The sequence below is a fragment of the Primulina eburnea genome, chromosome 7 (assembly GCF_022965805.1).
Source record: "Primulina eburnea isolate SZY01 chromosome 7, ASM2296580v1, whole genome shotgun sequence".
NCBI lineage: Eukaryota > Viridiplantae > Streptophyta > Magnoliopsida > Lamiales > Gesneriaceae > Primulina > Primulina eburnea.
This window is the reverse complement of record NC_133107.1, coordinates 15331842-15342893: the sequence shown is the minus strand read 5'-3', so window position 1 is coordinate 15342893 and position 11052 is coordinate 15331842. Positions and strand designations below refer to the sequence as shown.

The 11052-nt window shown below is 36.5% G+C and overlaps 1 pseudogene; it reads right to left on the bottom strand.

Annotated features, from left to right (window-relative positions):
- Positions 1–4644: 4644 nt before the first annotated feature.
- On the bottom strand, positions 4645–10542 carry LOC140837267 (coatomer subunit alpha-1-like; annotated as a pseudogene).
- Between the last annotated feature and the right edge of the window lie 510 nt (positions 10543–11052).

The following is an 11052-nucleotide window of genomic DNA, read 5'->3' as shown; positions in this document are numbered from 1 at the left end:
AAACTTGTGTATGTAGTCTTTGACACATAGACGTTAAAGAAGTGTTGGCTGGAAGGTGCAGCCTTCAGTCGTAGCTAGAAGTTCAGTTTATGCAGTAGTGTAAATCCTAGCTGAGTGGGTTTGTATAAAGTGTTGCATAAATCAAAATCTTCTAGTGGATCCTACTCGAGGCTGTAGAAAGGGTTACGTAGGAGCAGTTGAATTCTCCGAACATCCATTAACATATATTGTGTATTTAACTGATTAACAACTTTTTTCAAACTGTTTGGATTAGTTGGAGTATTCGTCAATTCAGTTGTCACCATAACTGAACTGATGAATGCAAAAACCAATCTACTCTTTTTCGGTTATTCAGTTTACATGAGTTAAAATATTTTTTAATATACGAAGAATTACTTCGAGTTTCTTCCGCTTAGTTTTAAACCAAACTCGATTTAATTCATCGGTGTTAATATTCTTAGAACACGAGCCATTGCAGCTCATTGGAAAATATAGTGTTCGAAATGTCTTCGAAGGCACTAGCACACTCGATCCTTTATTAGTCTCAAACTCAAGCGTCTTTTATCCTTATTTTAAACGACTGAATCGACTGGGAAAACATTTAGAATATACAGTAAATTATAAATGAATTTCATGATCGTCATCTTATGTACTATCTCTTAATATACTAGAATATTTAAGGTCTTTATCTAGACAATTTACATGAGTATATACATAAAACAAATGTTATAACTTGATGAAACTGTAAAATATTATTAAAATAAATATTTTTTTTACACAATAGTCAATAAAGTTCAAGCCACAAGTTGGCTTATCGGACACTTACTCTAACATGGATATGGTTATGATGGCTATGCTCCAATTAATTTCAAGGAGATGCCTTAATAGAACATATAGAACTATTGGGCGCGGGCGAGGATGGATGTTACAAAATCGGGTCATAATGTTTGTGGGGTGTAGGACAATGGTTTGAACTGCAAGTGCAGCCCATACTACATTAAATGAAGTTGTGAAATGATTAGTATTATTGAAGTAGTTGTGTATATAATTAGTGCATGTATGTATCATCGCTGATGCTTAGCAATAGCCATATGCCACCGCTGTTAGAGTAGGTGCCCAGCATCCAACTTGTGGTTAGGGATTTATTTGACTCTAATGTACAACAATCTTATTTTAAAATTTTTTTATGATTTTGTTCGATTATGACATTATACTTTATCTTATACACATGCAAGTTGCATAGATAAAGTCCTTGAATAACAATAAGTTACCATGAGATCTGCGTCGCAACATAAGATCATGAAATCATTAGAGAAGTTTACCGTATTTTTAAACAAGTTTCTAGTCGAATCAAGCGCCTAAACAAGGATAAAGATCGCTCGAATTTGAGACTAGTATCTGTGGTGTAAACCCCATGTTTCATTGGCAATAACATGGAGATGTCCATTCACACAGATGGGTGATCATATGATGATGCACTGAACAATTCCTCCCTCGGACTGTCAATGGTTCTCAGTTATCGAGTGGAATAGTCCACGGTTATAGTTGTATAACATTAGTCCTTTGACCCGGGACAATGTAGGGGCTATACGTACTAGCATGCACTTTGATCCGTTTATCGACTCCATCGAAGGTCATCAGTTGGCGAGGTTGGGTGTAGTTTTGAAAATACGTAGGAGCGAATGCATTGTAGTCGATGATTCACCGTTCACCTACGGGTGAAGATATCCTATGTGGATTGGATGAGTTAATAGTGCAAGGAATCTCTGTCCAGAGCAAGAAACGTGCTTTAGGAAAAGGTGTTTTCCTAGTTGCACATACCATGCCACTATTAGTACTCAAGATAAATCGCATCGTTATCGATTCATAAACAACCCTCGATATACCGATGGTTGCATATTCGATCGGGATATATGTGTTGAAGGACTGTACTGGACGTTAACAATGACTAAAGGTTCTGCAGGAACTATCAGTGATACCTAGGGGGATCATGGGGCGATGTTACTGGACGTTCTTAACATGATCCGATAGTTACAATTAGAAATGATTTCTGACATTCTTGATCAAGAAGTTGATGAAATAATGGGGTTAACTAGGGTAACCCAAATAAGAAAACATGTTATTTTGAATCACATAGAGATGTGAACTCACGGCTAGCTATATCTCTAAACTATTGAGGGTCACACAAGTATCGAATTCTGTGTTTCCGTTGAGATAGTTAAATTTCAAAGAGTTGGAATTTGGCGGTTATAGTTTGATGGAGATCAAACAGGAAGCTTATAAAGGAGTTTATGAGTTGATTTCATATGATGGAAGAATGGAAGTTAGCATGATTGCTAAACAAGGAATGAGAGTGGAACTGCCTGTTTTGTGAAAGAGTTCACTAAAACTGGTAGCTGCTTGATATGGTACGTGAAAATTTCGATCAGTTTTCATTATACGAACAGGACTTGTATCCTTGATACATCAGTACTCTCGGATCGTCGATCGGGTTATAATGAGTTCATAATCATTTATTTATTGAATTGAGAATTTACTGATTAATTGTATTAGTAGTAGTGACTACTAACATGTACAAATTCTCATAAATATTTTAGAGGGGTCTAGAATTAAATTAACCAAGAAGTTAATTTATAAATAATGGTTATTTAATTTAATGTACATATGCATGTATATATTTTATATGATGATATAAATTATGTGTAAATGGTATTATTATATCGTAGACCTAATTAGACGATAAAAAAAAGACGTTCGTAAGGATTTACAAGAAAGATTATATCCGCCTAAACACCTGAATAGTTTTGAGTCCAGCGTGGAGAATGCAATGTATAATTCGAAACGCCCTATGAATGAAGTTTTAAACACACGACGTCCAAGAACAAAAATTTTAAACTTACGCTGCGTCTTGGATGTGAGAACACGATGTCCCAACAACTGCTTTAGCTCTTATGAAGCAGTCCAAGGGAGTGTAAACTGGCATTTACTTGTTTGTATGGATGTGTGTACACATATTGCATTGTACTTTTAGTATGACCTTTTCTTTGGAGATTATTTATGTTTTCATGATTCTCCACTCTTTAAAAGTAGGAAGTATATAGTTTTTATTTTTTATTTTAGATTATGGAAGGTTCTTTTTGTTAAATTGAGGTGTCAAACTCGAGACCTCGTCTCAAATTTGAGATGTTGGTATCAGATATATATACTTACTGTATCTTGATGGGCTTATCAAACACTAGAGTTACTTCACATTACTGGATGTTCTTAAAAAATGTGATTGTTTCACTCTTAAAAATGTGAGTGGGTAAAACATTGTTTTTATAGGCAGAAAATTTTACTCTTATTATTTTGTATTTTCGCAGTGTTTCCAAATTTGAATGATTTATGAGTGAAGATACATATTTTTTGTTTAACAAAAAAAAAATGTTATACTTACATGATTTGAGTGAAGTTCAGAGTATACTCGTCTTAGCTTATACATAAGTGAAGTCTAAATTTGCGATTAGGTGTTATAATCTAATGAGGTCAACAATGATACTAAATCGGAAGAATCAAGCCTTTTAATGGATTTCTTCCATTCGAGTTTCTATATAATTATGAGTGGGTCTCATGTGAGACCGTCTCACGGATCTTAATCAGTGAGACGGGTCAACTCTACTCATATTCATAATTAAAAGTAATACTCTTTGCATAAAAAGTTATAATTTTTCATTGATGACTCAAATAAGATATCCGTCTCACAAATACGATCCGTGAGACCGTCTCACACAAGTTTTTTGTATAATTATTTGTCTTGTTAACAAATTTTATGTCACTTGCCACCTATATATGTTCATTTTGTCGTTCTATCATATTTTTTTAAATCGTTCGCACACGTATTGTTGTTCAAGTAAAATCGACTCATAAAAAAATTGAGAAAAAAATCAAGTTTAAAAAAAAAACCGTAATTTTCCCAAAAGTCTAAGCCAACTATCCTTGTACAGGACAAAAAACACGCAAATAATTATCATCTAAATTGTACTCAAATGAACAAATTTAATCTCTTCACTAAATGAATTGAGAACCTAATGATAAATACTAATATTATATTAAAAATTAATATTCAAAGAACAATATCCAGTGAGTTTTAAAAAAAAAATTATTTATTCGAATAGTGTTATTAAAATATTATACTTGTATTGATATTTTGTGCAGGATGACTAGAGCGAGATAATTTAAAATTCTATTTTTTAAGACTTGAGGTTTATTAAAAAAAGATTGTATGATGATAACAAAACAATTAAGAAAAACAACGAAGAATTAAATTGAATGTAACGATTATGTTAAAAAAAAAAGTAAGTTTTGTTATTAATAGAAATATTTTGGTATAACAACTAAAATTGAGGTGTTGATGTATTTATAATTACATCTGCAGAACAGGTCTAAATTGATTCTAATAAATGACAAAAACTTGTGTGAGACGATCTCACGGGTCATATCTGTGAGACGGACGGATCTCTTATTTGGATCATCAATGAAAAAAAATTACTTTTTATGCTAAGAGTATTACTTTTTATTGTGAATATGGGTAAGATTGACCCGTCTCACAAATAAGATCCGTGAGACGATCTCACGTAAGACTCACTTCTAATAAAGCAGTTGATAGGTATAGAAAATGAATTGGGACAACAACAAAAATATGTCTATTACATCTTCAAAAATAGCATCAAGACCCACCATACTAGACATGGGCAGAAGTAAAGTTTCCCACATTTAGGCAGCACACTAAATTCCCACACGGCTTAAAAAAGGTATTAAAAAAAACAAAAAAAAAAAAAAAAAACTTGCTTAACATTATTACAATGAAAATTGTAATCATGAAAACAAAAAGGCGTGAAAGGAGGGGTTGTTGACTAAAGTGATTACATGGATGAAAACAAGTATAAAACATATATAAATCCGAATCTGCAATTCCTACCTCTTCGTTTGTCCTTATAGCTCCCGTCCCTCGGCCGAATGTTTTTGTAACTCAAACGAAAAATCGCAATGAATGTCTAATCATCTCTGTGTAGGAGAACAACGCAAGCCAGATGCATCGGATCCAACCACGGAAAGGTCACAAACGGTGCAAAGCTGACCTTCCTGAGATGGGACAAAGTGTGTGCTGCAGTAGGGGCAAGTTACGTCTCTCTGCCCTCGGTATATGGGGACATACGTGGCTCCACACAACAAAAATGGGTTTCTGAAATCATAATTCAACCGTGTAGCATCTGTCATATTCCTTCCAGCAGCCTGCAGAACCTGTCGAGCGGTTCGAGCTTGATTTTCATTACTTGGGTTGGTTTCCAGAAGTCGATTGGCAAAGTTTGCAGCAGTGCTCAGATTCTGGGCCTTGTAGCAAACAGTCATGGCATTCAATAATGCGAGTCGAGTGTGAGGAAGCTGGAGGTTGCAGTGGGTGAAATAGGCAGCAAGTTCCTGCTGACGAACCGGGTTGTCCCTCAATTCCCTCCTCTGAAGCTCCATCTTCAGACCCAAAACATACTCCTTTACTATGACAATCAACTCCTTAACTTCGTCCACTTCTCTACGCGTTTCAACCACAATCAGTGGAATTGCGTGAAGAATAGATTGAAAAATTCTAAGAGCTTCGGAAAACTTTCCAGCAGTCGTAGACCTGTAACCAGCCTTGAGCTTCTCATCTAATTGAGAGAAATTAAACACAAGCGCAGGGGGGGACCGCACATTGGGACTCGCTGACTCGTTCCAACCCCTTTCCACTGCCACGGATATCACCGGGGCCGAGGAGAAGGCCCGTAGGTAAGTGTGACTGCCCATGTGAATGTCAATGAAAAGAGACTTCAAAGGAGAGAAATTCTTTATCCCTAACTGACGGCTCAATAGGCGCATTGCTGTGTCAAAATCTCCAGCAGCAACATGTTCAGCGGCGAGAGACGATCTTTGAACCCAAATCTGGCTTACAGGCATACCAGGGGTCGGGGTAACAAACACAGAAGAACGTGTGTGTGGAGCTGTCCTTGGAGTGTCAGCATCAGGGGGCAGATCCAAGTCCTCCAGACCCCATCCTCCCTCTTCATTCTCCTCCTGATCATCCTCATCCTCTAGCAATGCCTTAATGTCCCCATTCTGCATATTGTCCACCTCACCGATATCCAAGCCCTCGCCCCAATAAGCATCTGCAGCCTCTTCATAATCCTCATGTCCGTCTCTGACAGTATCATCAAGGCCACCTTCAAAAATTCCTTTACTGACCATTAACAACGGCCAATCACCAGCACATAAGACTGGATTCGGGGGTGTTAATAGGTTAGCTTTCTTCCCCGGTAAAGAAGGAACATTATCCCCAAGTTCCCCAGCTATACGCTCGGCAATGTCATTGAGCCCATGGACTTTCGCTGTGACGTAGGCAAGAGGCAGATGACCTGCATTTTCCAGAATCTTAACTCTCTCCTGGACATCACCAAGATACAGTGCATCATGGAACTGGCCCATAACATCGTTCTTGACCTCAGCAATCCTCATCATTTTAGACAATTTCTCATGATTACCGGTTATCAGATAATGAAAGGACAGCCTCCCAAAGTTTTGGTCTTTTGGTATGCATATTCAACAATCCCAGCATTTCCCTGACGAAGGGCCTCCACTCCTAGCCTATACCAGTGGTCTTTCTCATCAATCTTCTTAGCAGATTCAAGGGCTTTCTCGATGTTACCACTTTCAAGGGCTAAATTAAAGCGAGTTCTTTCATCCTTCACAAAGTAAAGGGCAACTTGTGGGAAGCCCTTTTTCTGCAGATAAGCAATCATGGCTTGTCCACAGAGTTCAGATTTTTTTATCATGCTCATCACTTGATCATATCTCTTCCCAAGAAGAGATAACTTAAAGATATATTCTGTTGAATCGATAATTATAGGACGGTTCTTCCCCTCTCTGTCCAAGCAAAATATTGTGTTCCCATATATTTTTGTAACATATACAGGGACATCCAATGTCTTAATAATTCCACTGTCCCCATTTGGAAGACAATACTTGATATGTGTGAGTGTAGTATAGATGAAGACACCATTATCATCCCATGCTCCGCTCTTGACACGAATAGTCTCATGAAGAGTGCAGCGGTGCACAAGCTTTTTATCAGCAACAATAATAGAGTGCTTGCTCAATAAAGCAACAGAGTCCATATCAGGAGACCAGGCCACATACCTAACAAATGGAGTTTGAAGATCTCCAAGAATATTCCTTTGTTGAAGATCAAAGATCACAACCCTGTCCTCAGCCCTGCAGAGCAGATTTCCAGTACCCGCATAGAATATAGCATCAGTGGCAATAGGTAGGACACTCTTTTTCACTATTTCATTTTTCAGGTTCTTGACCAAGACCTGATTGCTGCTCTTTTCCAGCACAGCAAACCTATTTCGAGCCACAAAAACTGCTGATCCTCCAACACCTCTTTTTGCCTCTTGACCTGTGTCACCTCTTCCGGAGCTGTCTTTGGGAACAACATAGAGTTCATATGATCCCCCATCCACATCAGAGCAGACCAATACAGCATTCTCAGTAGGACTGTAAGAAAAGGTTCGAGGCCCTTGATTTAAACTATTAGAACCAGCGCGACGAATTGGTATCAGCTGAGTATCTTTCTGAGATGAATATTCAAAGGACCGTAGAAACCGATCCTTGACATAGAAGACTGAATCACCACTAACCGAAAAGGCAGGGCGCTCTCTCTCCAACTTAAAAACAATCATGCCACTATCATGACCAGCAGCCAGAAGATTCATCTCAGGATGGGCTGAAAGAATCCAGAATCTATCATGCTCCCTACGAAAAGTCTGCAGACCACTTCTTTTTGTAGCATCCCAAATTCTGATACTCTTGTCCTCTGAATTCGAAATAATGATATCTTGTTTTGTATGGAACAAAACACATGACACGTTGTTCATGTGGCCTCTCAATGTATCAACCTCCCAAGCTTTAGTATCTGCAGACAAAATAAATCAAATATCAGCTACTGAATATCAACAAACTAAAACATTCATACAACTAGAAGGCAGTATACAATACTTAAATAAATTCCAGGTCATACCAACCATAACAGATAAGAAAGTTCACATTCACATGCCATTACACTCAAGAAAAGCTACATTCAATTTCTTGATCCCTGAGGAAGGAATAAAAATCTCATGAGCTACAAATAATATTTTGAGGGTTGATTTGGATTATCAGAATCATCTGAGCAGATAATAAACTACATGATTATGCATTTCCATCATCTGAGTCCTTCCAATTGGACAGAAGCTAAATTAGTTGCTTACTTGAGCTTATATCATCCACTAGTCCCAACTAATCTCCCTTACGGCTTTTCCCATGTCTCTCGTGAAATTGGCAACACTTAGGTAATTGAAAATAGCTCTTTAACCAACTTTAGAAAATAAATAACGCTTCATTAAGATCTTCACGATTACAAATCAGCCTACAACTACTAAAATGACAAAAAGGAAGCTGCAGAGATCAGAAACCTAAACATTGTTTTGTAGTGGAAGAAAAAAAAATTTGTGGTATGCAAAAATAGATATTTTGATCCACCCTTCGTATAATATAATAAAGTATTCACCCATCATCACAGTTAAACATAATTTTATCCAATAATACATAAATTTGTATGAATTTCCGAAAATAACAAATATCTTTCTAAATAGTCCAAAAGCTATATCAAGGAAAATCAGTTTAGCATACCATTCATGCGCCAAATTTTCACCTGCCGGTCGTCTGCTCCGGAAACTATCAGAGGGAGAGTGGGATGGAAGGAAGCCCAGTTCACCCCTCTATCATGGCCTTCCAATACATACTTGACAACAGAATCAACCCCACCAAAGAAATCTTTGTTATTTGAGACAATCGCAATATGTCATCAGCAGGAGATACTGTTTTTTTCCTCAAGGCACCGATATCCCAAACGCGTACTGTCTGATCCAAGGAAGCTGACACAACCAAGTCTTCTTTGGGGTGAAATGATGCGCACATTACATAATGGTTGTGCCCAGTCAACACAGAAATGCAAGTTCGTGACTGCCAATTCCATATTCTAATTGTTTGATCATCACTTGCGCTTACAATCCAGGGACACTCGTGATGAAATTGAACTGTCCGGATATAGTCAAGATGTCCCAGAAGGGTAAATAGACACCTATGCGATTTATAATTCCACACCTTTATCTTGTAATCATCACCTGCAAAGATATGTGCATCTTAATTCCAACACATAAACCAAGCTACATGAAACATAGTCTATCGCTTTCGAAAAGGGACAGATCAACAAATTTTGTTCTTGAAAAGATCAAAAGGCCATTTTTCCAAATCAAATGTAGCAAGCAATTCAATGTTTAAAATAAACAGAGGATGATTAAGTTCGAAAACGGATTCAATATCAATCAACAGAGATAGAAATGGAAAATAAGAAAGATATATCCAATGTAACAAAAATACATCAGATATCAACAAAGTGACGGAGATTGAATATTTTGGCTATCAAACTCTACTCATGCCCCGGGGTCATATCATGTGCTGAAAACAGTTAAACTTAAAACTTTGACAACAAGAACAAGATGATCAGATCTACATAAATCAAGATTCTCTTTTCAGGCGAGCCAAATTGCCAAAAGTTAAACCAAGATTGATAAATAATCTAAGTTATCTAAGCTGCATATTGCAGTGCTTACACATTACAAGTCCTTGTATGGTAACTAGTGAATTGATAAATTCTAATCTTTAAGGATCATGGTCCATCACGAAAACAACTAAACGTAGCTTTCAAAAATAAATTTAGAAATAATCGATTACCAAATACACTTAAAGAATTACATACAAATCAATACTACCCATATTCAAAATTCTAAAAAACACTGCTTCTGCAGCCAATCCCTCACGCACCACAAATCTAACAATAACCAACTAAATCAAAACGGCAGGACCAGCTCATAAAACAGTGCAAATTCCACCAAGACACATAATTACACCAAACCAAGCAGGATTCAGAGTGAAAATACAAATTCCGATAAATCAGACCTCCGGACACGAAAAGCGGCTGCGTCTTATGAAAATGGACGCCGCGAACGGGTCCATCGTGCTCGTCGAACCGATCAATGAGCGTGCCCATCCGGTAATCCCAGAGCTGGATCACTCCGCTGTGAAGACTCGCCAAGATCCATGGCCTCTTGGTGTGGAAACTCAGACCCTTCACTCTATTACTCTTCGTCTCGAACTTCGTCAGCATTTTCTTTGTACAATCCTTCTCCTATAAAAAAATTCACGAGCCGAAACAAGATCCGAATCCAATCGAAAAATTCGAAACCCAAGTTGAGATTCACGATCTGAAATCGATTCGTATATGTGATTAATCGAGCCTTCTTCCTCGAATCGAAGAGGTAGGGGGTGTAGGTTAACCCAGAGTGTAGAGAATTGTCATGTGATGGGATCCGAGAGTGGAGAGATTTATTATACTATCGATCGATTCGTGAATTTGTTCTTAAAAATAGTTAACTGGAAAATTAAAACGTGGTGTTGTATGTTTGCTTTAGTTAGTAAAACTTTGATTTGATTTACTTTTTTGTTACAATTATATGGAAAAGTTATAATTATGATGTTCTATATTAGCGATAAAATATATATATATATATATATATATATATAAATATATATATATATTTATATATATATATATATATCTCTAATATATGTAGATCCTGCAATTCACATTATTAATAAAATATTTTTTATTCAAATATATCACATTTTACATCAAATATCTCGTCAAGTCAAAATGTGAGTTTAATAATATCATTCATTTATAAAATTATTTATAATTTTCTAATAAATTTTTGACTGCATTAGTTAATTCATATGTAATTTAATTTTATCACTGTAAGGTCCAAAATTATGACGACGTAATCCAACCACATTAAAATCTAGAAAATATGGAAAATTGTTAAATAATTGATTTTAATTTCCAAAATTGATTATGTGACATGTTTATATGATGTTTTAGTAGTTTTT